Source organism: Pristiophorus japonicus, chromosome X (genome assembly GCF_044704955.1).
Source record: "Pristiophorus japonicus isolate sPriJap1 chromosome X, sPriJap1.hap1, whole genome shotgun sequence".
Classification (NCBI taxonomy): Eukaryota; Metazoa; Chordata; class Chondrichthyes; family Pristiophoridae; genus Pristiophorus; species Pristiophorus japonicus.
Genome location: NC_092010.1, coordinates 4,777,588 through 4,790,456, shown reverse-complemented (window position 1 = coordinate 4,790,456; position 12,869 = coordinate 4,777,588). Strand labels below are relative to the sequence as shown.

General features: G+C 45.5%; 1 pseudogene; it reads left to right on the top strand.

Moving 5' to 3' along the window:
- Window positions 1-12,869, top strand: part of LOC139240827 (guanylate-binding protein 1-like) — a 71,713-nt pseudogene that overhangs the window by 2,004 nt on the left and 56,840 nt on the right.

The following is a 12,869-nucleotide window of genomic DNA, read 5'->3' as shown; positions in this document are numbered from 1 at the left end:
TTCTTTCATAAACTGAATCATAAAACATCAGGTATCACTGGTTAAACATTCTACAAAATAATTTCATACATGTTAATAGAGTTTCCTTCTAAAATTTGTTGATGTGTTTCGCCACATGTCCGGACTAGTAGCTTCCACACAAATTTACACCAACCCGAATTCCATCATGGCCACAATGGAAGTCTGGTGTTACTGGGTTAATTAACCTCATTCCAATTTAATCCAAATCAATATCTTAATTCAACCCATAAACAACCTTCCCTTAAGCATAACATACCCCTGTGCCACGTACAGATGGTCTGCTGGGACCTGCAAGGTGTCTCACCTGCGGGACAGCAGCTACAGCTGCCTGGTTGCAACAACATTTAATCAACATAAACAAACAATATAAAAGTAAAATGAATAGAATTAAACCTTCCACCAATGAAGTTCCTATTGAACCTAGCCATTCAGTGCCTCCACTCCACAAAGTGAATGATGGGGCTTGCTTAAGTTTTTCTACCTCCTTTTGGATATGCTCCACTAAGTGGGTAATTTCTTCGGAGCTATCTGGGATATACGTGCAACACTCAGTTCCGAGTAGGGTGCAAGTACCTCCCTTGTCAGCCAGGATGTAGTCAAGGGCCAGTCTATTCTGTAGGGCTACTGTGTGGATTGCTACCATTTCTGCATTGATTTTAACTTGGGCCTCTGAGGTATCATTGGCTACCCATTCCACAACGGATGCCATGTTAATGGATTCCCTTGCCAGTCTGGCGGTCCCATACCTGAGGATCAGAATGGCAAAGAACCTCTCTGTTTCTGTGATAGCTCTCTTAGGACGGTGTAAATGTTCTGACAGTGACTTTATATAGAAACATAGAAACATAGAAAATAGGTGCAGGAGTAGGCCATTCGGCCCTTCTAGCCTGCACCGCCATTCAATGAGTTCATGGCTGAACATGCAACTTCAGTACCCCATTCCTGCTTTCTCACCATACCTCTTGATTCCCCTAGTAGTAAGGACTTCATCTAACTCCTTTTTGAATATATTTAGTGAATTGGCCTCAACAACTTTCTGTGGTAGAGAATTCCACAGGTTCACCACTCTCTGGGTGAAGAAATTCCTCCTCATCTCAGTCCTAAATGGCTTCCCCCTTATCCTTAGACTGTGTCCCCTGGTTCTGGACTTCCCCAACATTGGGAACATTCTTCCTGCATCTAACCTGTCTAACCCCGTCAGAATTTTAAACGTTTCTATGAGGTCCCCTCTCATTCTTCTGAACTCCAGTGAATACAAGCCCAGTTGATCCAGTCTTTCTTGATAGGTCAGTCCCGCCATCCCGGGAATCAGTCTGGTGAACCTTCGCTGCACTCCCTCAATAGCAAGAATGTCCTTCCTCAGGTTAGGAGACCAAAACTGTACACAATACTCCAGGTGTGGCCTCACCAAGGCCCTGTACAATTGTAGCAACACCTCCCTGCCCTTGTACTCAAATCCCCTCGCTATGAAGGCCAACATGCCATTTGCTTTCTTAACCGCCTGCTGTACCTGCATGCCAACCTTCAATGACTGATGTACCATGACACCCAGGTCTCGTTGCACCTCTCCTTTTCCTAATCTGTCACCATTCAGATAATAGTCTGTCTCTCTGTTTTTACCACCAAAGTGGATAACCTCACATTTATCCACATTATACTTCATCTGCCATGCATTTGCCCACTCACCTAACCTATCCAAGTCGCTCTGCAGCCTCATAGAATCCTCCTTGCAGCTCACACTGCCACCCAACTTAGTGTCATCCGCAAATTTGGAGATACTACATTTAATCCCCTCGTCTAAATCATTAATGTACAGTGTAAACAGCTGGGGCCCCAGCACAGAACCTTGCGGTACCCCACTAGTCACTGCCTGCCATTCTGAAAAGTCCCCATTTACTCCTACTCTTTGCTTCCTGTCTGACAACCAGTTCTCAATCCATGTCAGCACACTACTCCCAATCCCATGTGCTTTAACTTTGCACATTAATCTCTTGTGTGGGACCTTGTCGAAAGCCTTCTGAAAGTCCAAATATACCACATCGACTGGTTCTCCCTTGTCCACACTACTGGAAACATCCTCAAAAAATTCCAGAAGATTTGTCAAGCATGATTTCCCTTTCACAAATCCATGCTGACTTGGACCTATCATATTACCTCTTTCCAAATGCACTGCGATGACATCCTTAATAATTGATTCCATCATTTTACCCACTACCGATGTCAGGCTGTAATTCCCTGTTTTCTCTCTCCCTCCTTTTTTAAAAAGTGGGGTTACATTGGCTACCCTCCACTCCATAGGAACTGATCCAGAGTCAATGGAATGTTGGAAAATGACTGTCAATGCATCCACTATTTCCAAGGCCACCTCCTTAAGTACTCTGGGATGTAGTCCATCAGGCCCTGGGGATTTATCGGCCTTCAATCCCATCAATTTCCCCAACACAATTTCCCGACTAATAAGGATTTCCCTCAGTTCCTCCTCCTTACTAGACCCTCCGACCCCTTTTATATCCGGAAGGTTGTTTGTGTCCTCCTCAGTGAATACCGAACCAAAGTACTTGTTCAATTGGTCCGCCATTTCTTTGTTCCCCGTTATGACTTCCCCTGATTCTGACTGCAGGGGACCTACGTTTGTCTTTACTAACCTTTTTCTCTTTACATATCTATAGAAACTTTTGCAATCCGTCTTAATGTTCCCTGCAAGCTTCTTCTCGTACTCCATTTTCCCTGCCCTAATCAAACCCTTTGTCCTCCTCTGCTGAGTTCTAAATTTCTCCCAGTCCCCGGGTTCTCTGCTATTTCTGGCCAATTTGTATGCCACTTCCTTGGCTTTAATGCTATCCCTGATTTCCCTTGATAGCCACGGTTGAGCCACCTTCCCTTTTTTATTTTTACGACAGACAGGAATGTACAATTGTTGTAGTTCATCCATGCAGTCTCTAAATGTCTGCCATTGCCCATCCACAGTCAACCCCTTCAGTATCATTCGCCAATCTATCCTAGCCAATTCACGCCTCATACCTTCAAAGTTACCCTTCTTTAAGTTCTGGACCATGGTCTCTGAATTAACTGTTTCATTCTCCATCCTAATGCAGAATTCCACCATATTATGGTCACTCTTCCCCAAGGGGCCTCGCACAACGAGATTGCTAATTAATCCTCTCTCATTACACAACACCCAGTCTAAGATGGCCTCCCCCCTAGTTGGTTCCTCGACATATTGGTCCAAAAAACCATCCCTTATGCACTCCAGGAAATCCTCCTCCACCGTATTGCTTCCAGTTTGGTTAGCCCAATCTATGTGCATATTAAAGTCACCCATTATAACTGCTGCACCTTTATTGCACGCACCCCTAATTTCATGTTTGATGCCCTCCCCAACATCACTACTACTGTTTGGAGGTCTGTACACAACTCCCACTAACATATATGATACATATATGGCACAATATAGGCTAAATAGCAGGATCCTGTCCAATTCTGGGGCAGCCAAGGGTCGGCCTTGTGGCCACACACCCAATAGGCAATGAAGGTTAGCTGTTTCTTTGTCAGGGGCCTGTCCAGGCTTTTCGATCTGTTTTATTCAGAATCCCCGTTACGTTAAGAATTCCCACATCGGCCCAGTTTGGATGGTTCCATGGCTTGATTATATTATAATTCCGGGAGCAGTTACTATACCCCATATTTTGGCCTCCTTTGATGTTTCTAATCAGACAGACCGATTCCCCCGGTCTTCCTATCCCAGTTGTATTAGTGATAACAGAAAATGGGGGCCGTTTGGAATTATTGTACCACGGTTGGTATCCCCCTTCAAAGGTAGTCAGATTGTAATCTGCTGACTTCCATTTACGTGCCCAGTTTTCAGTATCCTGAAACGCATTGCCTGTTTTGTTTTGATTAATTATCCACTCAGCCATTTCCGAGATATTCAAGGGAATTGGCCTCAAGGGAATCCCTCCCTTTGAGTGAATACGAGTATGCGCACACACCCAACAACTGGAAATGTTACCTTGTTTGGCATAAACGTATGACATATATAAAAAGATATTTACATATAGTTCCCTGGGTACTCTACTATTTCTCTTTGGTGCAGAGGGTCGGCTAGTAAGAAGTAGGCAAATGCCTAGAATACCTACAGTCAGTAGTACAGTAAATTTATACATTTTGGCAAAAAGTAATTGTCCTTATCAGATTTCAGCTTCAGTTACAGGTGCTCGTTTAACGTGTGAGGCGTGGATCCAGGCTTTCTTTCCTTGGACTTTAACAGCTGCCTGGGCGGTCAATAACACTTGGTAAGGTCCCTCCCACTTGGCACCCAAAGGTTCTTTATGCAACTTTTTCACATACACCCTGACTCCCGGAATGATGTCGTGTCCTCCTTCGGGTGGATTACCCCAAGCTGCCGATACCTGTCGGGAAACAGAACTAATAGCATTGGTTAGGTTCTGACAGTATGATAACAAAGTGTCACTCATTAAGTGAACATCAGCTTTCCGTAAATCGATAGTTCCTGGCAGGACATGGGTCTTCCTGTTATAATTTCAAATGGGCTTAGACCTGTAGTTCTGTTTGGGGTTGCCTGAATGCTACAAAGCACTATTGGTAGTGCCTAGTGCCTGGGGCCATGGTGTTCCTTCTTGGTGATATTTGGCAAACTGTTGTTTCAGAGTTCGATTCATTCGCTCTACTTGTCCTGATGATTGTGGATGATAAAGACAGTGTAAATCCCACGTAATGTTCAGTAACCTACAGACTTCTTGTCAGACAGCACCTGTGAAGTGTGTTCCCTGATCTGAGCCAATGCTACTCGGGACTCCCCATCAGGGAATGTAATCCTTACACAAGACCTTTGCAGTGTGATTGGCTGTGGCTCTTTTAGTTGGGACAGCTTCTACCCATCTAGAGAATCTGTCAACCATGACAAGAATGTTAGTGTATCCTTGGCATAAAGGAAGAGATATATATCAACCTGCAGATGCTGGAATGGTCCGACAGGGGCAGGGGGCCTCAGTTGGGGCATTACCATGGTGGGTCCAGAATTATTTTTCTGGCAGACCACACAACGGTCTGCTACCAGCTTTTTTAAAATCCCCGACCCCACCAGCTTTTCTGGAACTGTGCCGTCATCTGTTGTGAGGCCAAGTGTCCCCACGAGTGGATCTGTTGGGCTAAAAAAGGCAGAAGCGCTTGTGGCGCGACTGGCTTGTCGGTAGCTCTTTGTCTCCAGACACCATCTTCACATAGCTTAATTCCTGCCTCAATCCATGTCCATTTTTCCTCTCGGGAACACTCGCCTTGCATTGTTTGAAGGTCTCGTGTCAGAGTCCTGAGTGCTTTCAATCTGCACATCTGTGTTGGTTCTTCTGGGGGACGCCCTGTGAAGCGGCATCTTTAGCTGCCTGGTCGGCTCGGGCATTTCCCTGTGCTTCCGTGGTATTTTCCTTGGTATGGGCCTTACACTTCAGGATGGACACTTCCTGAGGTAATTGTATGGCCTCCAGCAAGTCTCGGACTTCTTTTCCATTTCGGATAGGTGTACCAGCAGCATAACAGACCAAAAGCATAACACGGATCTGTGTAGACATTAGCTGTCTGTCCTTCTGCTATTCGACATACTTCTGACAGGGCCCGTAACTCGGCCTGTTGTGCTGACGTTCCTGAGGGTAAACATCCTTTTGCCACTACCTCATAAAAGGTTGTAACTGCCCATCCTGCTTTTCTGGTACCATTGTCCACAAACGAGGAACCATCTGAAAACAGGATGAGGTCTGGGTTGTGCAGAGGCTCCTCTGCTGCTAAGGTTGCTTCTTCTGTTTCTTTCAAAATCTCCACGCAGTCATGCTCTTCACATTCTCCCCCCTCTTGCTCCCTTGATTCTGACATCGGGAGCATAGTTGCGGGATTAACCGGGCTGGCCCGGACGATATAGAGATTAGGAGCTTTCAAAACTGCTGTCCAGCGGGTCCATCTAGCTGCCGTCACCTGAGACATTCTTTTCAAAGACAGCAAAGCGTGTACAGTGTGGGGACACTTGACCATCAGCTTTTGGTCGAGGACTAGACCCGCAATGGTCATTACCGCTCGACATGTAGCTTCCATGGCCCTTAGGCAACTTCCCCATCCGAGGGCTACCACATCCAGTTTTGCTGAATAATAGCCAATAGGTCTTTGCCGATCCCCATGTTCTTGTGTCAGTATAGCTGTCATATATCCTTCTTTCTCATGGACAAACAGGGTAAACGGCTTACCACTGTCGGCGATTCCCAGAGCCGGTGCCGAACACAAAGCCTTTTTCAAACTCAGGAAGGCCTCTTGCTGTTCCTTAGTGAGGGTGATGGCTTCTTTAGAGGCATGTTTTCCCTTTAAGATATCATTCAATGGCTGAGCAAGCTGTGTGAAGGAGTCAATCCAATTTCTGTTAAAGTTACACAATCCCAAAAAAGATCTTAGTTCCTGAATAGTGGTGGGTTTTTTAGCAGCCCAAATGGCTGCCGTTCTATCCTGGGTAAGTTCTCTCTTTCCTTGTGAAATTTTTTGTCCCAGGTATACAACCTCTTCTTGGGATATTTGTGCTTTGTCGATGCTGGCTTTATGTCCTTTCAGCCAAAGGTGGTCCAGCTGTCCATGCTGTTCTTCCGTGTTTGAAGCTCGCAGGATATTGTCTCCATATTGGATGACTGTGGATGACTGTAGATCGGTTAGGTGAGTGGGCAAATGCATGGCAGATGAAGTATAATGTGGATAAATGTGAGGTTATCCACTTTGGTGGTAAAAACAGAGAGACAGACTATTATCTGAATGGTGACAGATTAGGAAAAGGGGAGGTGCAAAGAGATCTGGGTGTCATGGTACATCAGTCATTGAAGGTTGGCATGCAGGTACAGCAGGAGGTTAAGAAAGCAAATGGCATGTTGGCCTTCATAGCGAGGGGATTTGAGTACAGGGGCAGGGAGGTGTTGCTACAGTTGTACAGGGCCTTGGTGAGGCCACACCTGGAGTATTGTGTGCAGTTTTGGTCTACTAACTTGAGGAAGGACATTCTCGCTATTGAGGGAGTGCAGCGAAGGTTCACCAGACTGATTCCCGGGATGGCGGGACTGACCTATCAAGAAAGACTGGATCAACTGGGCTTGTATTCACTGGAGTTCAGAAGAATGAGAGGGGACCTCAAAGAAACGTTTAAAATTCTGATGGGTTTAGACAGGTTAGATGCAGGAAGAATGTTCCCAATGTTGGGGAAGTCCAGAACCAGGGGTCACAGTCTAAGGATAAGGGGTAAGCCATTTGGGACCGAGATGAGGAGAAACTTCTTCACCCAGAGAGTGGTGAACCTGTGGAATTCTCTACCACAGAAAGTTGTTGAGGCCAATTCACTAAATATATTCAAAAAGGAGTTAGATGATGTCCTTACTACTAGGGGGAATCAAGAGGTATGGCGAGAAAGCAGGAATGGGGTACTGAAGTTGCATGTTCAGCCATGAACTCATTGAATGTCGGTGCAGGCTAGAAGGGCCGAATGGCCTACTCATGCACCTATTTTCTATGTTTCTATGTTGTCCTTGGACCGTGAAAGCAAACCACTGTCGAAACTCCGGTACCAGAGGCACCGACCAAAATCCGTTGGCCATCTCTATAACCAATAAATATTTATGTTCCGGTTTGAGGGCATTAAAAATGGTGGAGGGATCTGCGACCAAAGGAGCTTTTGATCAATACACTGGTTAGCTTTCCTATAATCGACGGTCCAACGGCAAGTTTCATTAGATTTCTGTACCGGCCACACGGGGCTATTGGAGGAGCTATGCGTTTTAATAAGCACCCCTTGTTTCTCCAATTGCTGAATAACCGGTAAGATTCCCACAATGGCAGTTGGACTGATGGGATACTGTTTAGTGCATGGAGGCTTGGTCCCTGTAAATGACGCAGGCTCCATCTGGAGTCGGCCACAATCATTCTTATCTTTAGCCCATATCGGGTGTTCCTTCAATTCTTCTTTCTTCAAAGTTCTAATTGACCATGCCACCCGACCATCCTCGAAATGCAACGATGAATCTATTTGGATTAGGACATCCATTCCCAAAAGGGGTTGATCTACTGGGCCTATCCAGATCGGCGTGGTTAGTTCATGTGGACCCAGCCCTATAAGTACCGGTGTTGTCCTTTTAATTTCCATTTTATGGCCCCCAACTCCATAGGCTGTACGTGACCTACCATCCAACGGCAAAGAGTCTCCATATTGTAGGGGTAGGCATGTTAATTCTGCTCCTGTGTCTAAAAGACAGTCCACATCCTTATCGCCCACCCTCACAGTTATATATAGCCCATCTCCCCTCTGTTGTATTAGTGCGAGGAGGGGGGGCAGGGCGGGCTCTAATCGTTTTTTGCTATCCCAAGTAACTCTTTCTGTTGTTGTATTGTCAGTCGCTTAAATGCTTCTATGAGGTCGTTATCTTGTGACAAGCCTGGTTTGTTGGCTGAATTGTATCCCTGGCTGCGTCCTCTTCCCCAGCCATGATCTTACTGTTTCACCCTGCACGTCTTGGCCCAGTGACCTTCTTTCCCACAATAACGACATTTTCCAGGTAATTTTCCTCATGACTGTTTATCGGAATCCTGGGATTTCCATCCCATAGCCTGCACAGCTCGGACTTTAGCTCCCATACTCTGTCTAATTGGTTACATCGATCCACCAATGCTGCAAAGGTAGTTCCTCTACCTTCCCAGTCCAGTAACACTACCTTAAGCATTTTGGACAGTTCTGGCTTTAGACCTGCCACAAAAGCTGCTTTCAGGGGTCCAAACACTTGTTCATCCATTTACTCATCCGTATTGTTCATACCCGAATGTTCTAGCCACGTGCATCTAAGCCGCTCGTCATACTCCAGGAACCTCCTCTGTTCCTTTCTGTTGGCAGGCTGCAATTTTTCCCCAGTCTGTCTTAGCTGGATTGAAGGCTTGCAGCTAGTGTTTAATCGCCTCCCACCCTGCATCTAATTCTTGCTCATCCTGCCCCAAAGCTTCTTCAACCTTGTCGTGCAATTTTCTTCCCTGTGTTTTTGGCACCATTATGGTCAAAATTTGCACTCCGTCCCAGGGATGAAGTTGATATATATTTCTTAAGCAGTCCAATTGGTCCCACGTTTTTACTCCCCCTTTCTTTGGATTGGGCAATTCCTTGGACCATTTATCAATTTTCTCTGGGTCTGCCGGATCATGAACTAAGTGTTTTTCATACAGCCTTTTCTTCATTTTTTTGGTTCCGCCCTCATCCGCAGTCTCTTCTGATTTGACTACAACTCGTCTTTTTTTAAACGGGGCAAAGCGCACCCCTAATTCTTCATCCTCCGACCCTGTATCGTCAGAGGATTCAGAATTCGTATCTATTCCTCGGTCGTGTCTTCGGGTTTGCGCTTTTAATTTATCCAAACATGGGTACCCTGGAAATTGACCGACACATTTCCCTTTTCCTATTACTGTCTCTTGACCTAATGATTTTTTCCATTCTTTAATTTCACCTTTAAGATCTTTAACTTCCACTTACAACTTTTCAAGTTCAAGTTTTTTCTGTCTCAGTTGTTCACAAACCGCTTGCAATTGGTCCTTTGTACTGGTCAGGTCCCTATCATGTCGGGACTGCATCATAATTGCATTCCGCTGTCGGATCTGTCCCATAACAGCTAGGGACCATCGCGTTCACTCTTTATTTTTCATACGGGTCGTTTTTCCCCAGACCTTTTTGATCTTGTCCAAGGACCATTGTCCTTTGGAGGTTCGGTACTTTTGTTCGATCTTAATACAGGTTTAATTAAGTTGAATTGTTGCTCTATGTATTCTTTCAACTGTTGGAGGATTTCATCTATCGAAACCTCAGGTGGTGCCTGCCTACCTTTAACAGTTGTAGGCAATTCTTTGTTCTTATCTTCTGCTGCCATAGTACTAATTTCTTTACTGGGGTCTCGAGTCGTAGGCTTTCCAGCCGATCAGTGGGTCGGTGATGAATTAACGAACACACCACCGAAGTTTAGACGTCTATGGGACCTCGAGCCAATTACCAACCGGAGGGTTCGCAAACCGGAGGCTTTTGGAATCGCGTAGAAGGGGAGGTGAATTTACACAATCGATCGAGGACTTTTATAAAGAGGAGTCCTTACCTCAGTGTGTAGGTCCGATGTCCAAAATTCAGTTTCTTCCCTCAGCGATCCTGTTCGTGACGCCAAAATTGTTAGATCTCTTAATTCTCAATGAGATGCGAATTCCAGTTGTAGATTTAAAGTAACTTTATTCCAGCAGCAGCAACAGAACCTTGGCAGGGTTCCAGCTCTTTGTTCTGAAGCACATGGCTTAAAATGGCTGTACTTACACCTGGATCAATTTACAATAGTAAGCTCGCCTCCTTTGACCTTATTGGCTCAACCGATTCAACAGTCTGTGTTGTTAGCCCATAATTGGCTCCCAGCCTAAAGTCCTGAAATATCAAGTTGATTGATGGCTTAATGCAATGTGCCAGCTCTCACGTAGGCAAGGGTCTGTGACTGGGGTCGGCATTTTCTCAACTCTGCAGCCTGCTTGAATTCTCTATCAGTTTGTCTTCACTAATCTTTTTCTCTTCACATATCCATAGAAGCTTTTGCAGTCAGTTTTTATGTTCCCAGCAAGCCTCCTCTCATACTCTATTTTCCCCCTCCTAATTAAACCCTTTGTACTCCTCTGCTGAATTCTAAATTTTTCCCAGTCCTCAGGTTTGCTGCTTGTTCTGGCCAATTTATATGCCTCTTCCTTGGATTTAACACTATCTTTAATTTCCCTTGTTAGCCACGGTTGAGCCACCTTCCACATTTTATTTTTATTCCAGTCAGGGATGCACAATTGTTGAAGTTCATCCATGTGGTCTTTAAATGTTTGCCATTGCCTATCCACCGTCAAACCTTTAAGTATCATTTGCCAGTATATTCTAGCCAATTCACACCTCATACCATCAAAGTTACCTTTCCTTAAGTTCAGGACCCTAGTCTCTGAATTAACTGTATCGCTCTCCATCTTAATAAAGAATTCTACCATATTATGTTCACTCTTCCCCAAGGGGCCTCGTACAACAAGATTGCTAATTAGTCCTTTCTCATTACACATCACCCAATCTAGGATGGCCAGCCCTCTAGTTAGTTCCTCAACGCATTGGTCTATAAAACAATCCCTAATACACTCCAGGAAATCCTCCTCCACTGTATTGCTACCAGTTTGGTTAGCCCAATTTATATGTAGATTAAAGTCACCCATGATAACTGCTGTACCTTTATTCCGCAGTTCCATCCATACAGATTCCACATCATCCAAGCTAATGTCCTTCCTTACTATTGTGTTTATTTCCTCTTTAACCAGCAACGCTACCCCACCTCCTTTTCCTTTCTGTCTATCCTTCCTGAATGTTGAATACCCCTGGATGTTGAGTTTCCAGCCTTGATCACCCTGGAGCCATGTCTCCGTGATGCCAATCACATCGTAACCGTTACCTGTCTGCGCAGTTAATTTGTCCACCTTATTGCGAATACTCCTCACATTGAGGCACAGAGCCTTCAGGTTTGTCTTTTTAAAACACTTTGCCCTTTTGGAATTTTGCTGTAATGTGGCCATTTTTGATTTTTGCATTGGGTTTCTCTGCCCTCCACTTTCACTTTTCTTCTATCTTTTGCTTCTGCCCCCATTCTACTTCCCTCTGTCTCCCTGCATAGGTTCCGACCCCCCCCTGCCATATTAGTTTAACCCCTCCCCAACAGCACTAGCAAACACTCCCCCTAGGACATTGGTTCCGGTCCTGCCCAGGTGCAGACCGTCCAGTTTGTACTGGTCCCACCTCCCCCAGAACCGGTTCCAATGCCCCAGGAATTTGAATCCCTCCCTTCTGCACCACTCCTCAAGCCACGTATTCATCTGAACTATCCTGCGATTCCTACTCTGACTAGCACGTGGCACTGGTAGCAATCCTGAGATTACTACCTTTGAGGGCCTACTTTTTAATTTAACTCCATGTTCCCTAAATTCATCTTGGAGGACCTCATCCCATTTTTTACCTATATCATTGGTACCTATATGCACCACGACAGCTGGCTGTTCACCCTCCTGCTCCAAAATGTCCTGCAACTGCTCCGAGACATCCTTGACCCTTGCACCAGTGAGGTAACTTACTATCTTGGAGTCTCGATTGCGGCCGCAGAAACGTCTATCTATTCCCCTTACAATAGAATCCCCTACCACTATTGCGCTCCCACTCTTTTTCCTGCCCTGTGCAGCAGAGCCACCCACAGTGCCATGAAATTGGCTGCTGCTGCCTTCCCCTGATAAGACATCTCCCCCAACAATACCCAAAATGGTGTATCTGTTTTGGAGGGGGATGACCGCAGGGGACCTCTGCACTACATTCCTTCCACTGCTCTTCCTGTTGGTCACCCATTCCCTATCTGGCTGTGTAATCTTTATCTGCGGTCTGACCAACTCACTAAATGTGCTATTCACGATATCCTCAGCATCGCGGATGCTCCAGAGTGAATCTACCCACAGCTCCAGTGCCGCAATGCAGGCTGTCAGGAGCTGCAGGAGGACACACTTCCTGCACATGCAGTTGTCAGTGACACTGGAAGTGTCCCTGAGTCCCCACATAGCACAGTAGGAGCATAACACGTGTCCGAGCTCTCCTGCCATGACTTAACCCTTAGATTAACTTAATTTGGTAACAACAATGATAAAGGTTACCTACCGATAAGGAAAAGAAAAGAAAAACTACTCACCAATCATCAGCCAATCACTTACCCTCTTGGCTGTGACGTCACCTTTCGATTTCTTTGTACTTTTCCCAC